This window comes from Vigna radiata, chromosome 8 (assembly GCF_000741045.1).
Source record: "Vigna radiata var. radiata cultivar VC1973A chromosome 8, Vradiata_ver6, whole genome shotgun sequence".
Taxonomy (NCBI): Eukaryota; Viridiplantae; Streptophyta; class Magnoliopsida; order Fabales; family Fabaceae; genus Vigna; species Vigna radiata.
The window spans coordinates 18,419,966-18,423,267 of record NC_028358.1 but is presented as its reverse complement, the minus strand read 5'-3'; positions in this window follow the sequence as shown (position 1 = coordinate 18,423,267).

The window sequence follows — 3,302 nt, the reverse complement described above, 5'->3', positions numbered from 1 at the left end:
AACAACACCATTCATCCATAGTTTTTCAAAGCCAATTGAATCAACTGCATTTGCATGTTTATTTTTGTTCTTTGCATACAAACACCAACTTAATTATTTTCTCAAGTCTTACGCGATTCGTTTACATTAAAAGTAAGGCCTAAGAGTCCTTTGGGAAGAACGATATTGGGTTTACCAATTATATTACTTGATAACGATCTGGTACACTTACCAGTGGCTTAACATACACCTCCTCTACCTGCTTCAAGACCCGCAAATCTTGATGGTGTGGTCTTAGATGCTGGAAAGCATGAGGAATTCATAAATTTCTGGAAGGAGCGCAACCTAGTGGCTTCAAAATTCATTTCTCTTAACTAGTTTTCCAACAAAGTCTTTCAGTTTCCCAATCTCTTGGAAAATCAAGGATTACAACTTTTTTGTGGAGCTTTAGAGTGTTTATTATCCAGACTTGGTAAGGGTTTTCTTTTTCAACTTCAAAGTTTGCAATGAGATTGCTCGAACTAAGGTGAAAGGCGTAAATATCATCCCCGATGATGATATCTGGGCGAATGTGGCTCGCTTGCCCGTTAGAAAGGATGTTGTGAAGGTTTGTTTATCTTGGAGTCAAAGGCTTCAACAAAATGCTTGATTTCCAATATTTTCTTCACAATCCTCAACAACAACATGGGCGTAAGCAACTACTTCCTGGTGGTTTCAAGATGGATCAACGTCTTATCCACTATCTTGTTGTCTAGCTTCTTTCCCTATGTGCCATCAATCATCCTAGTGCTCAAAGCAACACCTCCTAATTATCTTCGGGCTTTTAAATAATATTACAATTGACTATCTTGCTTTGATCATTTACACAATGATGAGGGCCAAAAGATATAATCTTCCATGCCTTACTTGTCTCCACAACTTGTGAATACAAAGGTGCAAATACTATTGGAGAAAATGTCTCTCATGTTTGATGAAGATGCTGAGATGGTTGATCTTGTAAATGTTGTTGGCCCTTCACATGTTGGTCCTTCACATGCTCCTACATGTTCTTCCTCTATGGAAGAACATATTGCCAATTTAACAAGAAGAACAAAGGAGACATGTAATCTTCAACAATTAAGACATCAATAGTTACTTGATCTTCAAGTGATTCAACATGACCATCTATGTGACCCCATTTCTGATTTAGATAATATGCTTACAAATATTGAGTGTCATTTAGATGAAGAATATGATGATTCCCCTTGTGATGAATTCTAGAACACATACCTTTTCTTCATGATCAATAAAATTATATGTATTGTCTCTAATTATCTCTTTATCAATACTTGCCATACTAAAAGGGATATCCTCTTTAGGGGGATTCTCTCAATTCTTTTTGCTTATGATAAAAAAAGGGGAGAAATAGGTTACAACTCATGTTTTAGGGTGATTTTATTACACTAATGTTATTGTCTTTTTCTAAGTGGAAATCATGCAGGTATTAAATAAAAGCCTTTAATAAGAATTTTTTTATCATCATAAAAAAAAGGAGATTGTTACTAATAAGTTTGATCAAAGCTTGAAATATTTTGCTGATGAAGTACTCAAAGATTTGAAGAACCATTTACATCTCTGGATGAATTTATATTAGAGCATTTTTATTGCAATTTAGATTGTAATATCTTTATTCATTTGAATGTATATAAAGAAGTCTTGTATTTGCCCTTTTAGTTTAGGATGTTCATTAGAATAATCGATCATCACTTGGATAATCGATTATCACAAGAAACAACAGAAAACACTTTGATTCGCAAATAATTAATTATCACTTGGGATAATCGATTATCCCCGAAAGCAAGAATGAGAAAGGTTTAATAAATAGTCGACTATCACTTGGGATAATCAATTATCACATAGAAAATCTTTTATAACAATCTGGGATAATCAATTATCACTACAGTTGAGAACTGTCTTCTAAGCTTTTGACCTAGCTCGAACCTTGGGTTATAAATATTGTGTTTCAAAGTTCTTTAAAGTTTAATTAAATTATTACAGAGCAAGAGTATAGTCTGAAAAAACTCTGAGTGTTTAAGAAAGCTTGTGGTTTTGGTGGTTGAAGAAGGGAAAGCTCTTGATGTGTCTTAGTTGTTGGTTCTTATAGCATAATCAAGTTGTTCATTCTTTTGTGTGTCCAAAGAAGGTGTTGGTCATCTCTTATCTGTTAAGAGAGACATTTTCTAATCTCATCTTTATATTTCTATTGTAAACTTTTATTCATTTTAGTGATAAGGTTAATCCCTAGAGAGATTAACAACTGGATGTAAAATCTTTTGATTTGAACCAATATAAAAATTACTTTTGTAATTTTTTTTTCCCTTCTCTATTGAGATTGTTGACAACACAATATCTATATCACTCTGGTTTTTTATGATGACAACACATTGCTTAATAACACACATATGTTGTTGTTGTGTTACATGTTCTTAAGCTGAATGTTTGATATATCTGTTGAACATGTTTTTGTGATATATTGCTATGTGAATGCATATATATTAAGCTTGTACTTGTTATATCACTTCTGGATGCATTACACATGTTTTAAAGCATGAAAACCACAAGCACGTTTGAGAACTTATAATTGTGTGACAAAGCTGCAATAAAGTCGACTCCATTATTAATTGAATCGACTATGCTAAAGTCTTTGTACAGATTTTGAGAAACAGTGCCTTGTGAGATTTTGTGAAGGAAAGAATTTCAATTTGCTATGACATGTTGAAGTCGACTATGTGCGCCACATATTCGACTGTATTAGTTGTTTGCTTTGAAATTCTGTTATGCTCATGAACAGTAACGACTATATTTTCAAAAATTAGTTGAGCATTGAATAGTAGGTCAACTGTATTAAATGAGATTTTATTTTGGTTGACTGAATGTTATTAGTCTAACTTATCTGTTACAACTGTCATAACCTAGTCAAGTGAATTAGTAGCTTATTCGACTATGAGAATGTCTGTTTAACAAAATTCTATAAATAGTTAGAACACGAGTTTGTTCTAAGCATTTTGATGATCTAACATTTTCATATTTTGTTTCAGATTAATTCTCAGAGATAGAGAGCTCCAAGAATTCTCCAAGAAGACGGAGGTGATCTTTCTTAAAAGAGATTCAAAGGGAGACTGACTGCGCACACATTGCTTGATCACATATCTGCACATTGGGGTGTTCCTTGGTTGATCAAGATTATTGTTAGCATCCATTATTGATTGTTGTTGTGACCTGTTGTGATTACAGGGGATAGACTTGTGGAGTCTGGTTCACTTTGAGGACTGTTCAAAGTGGTT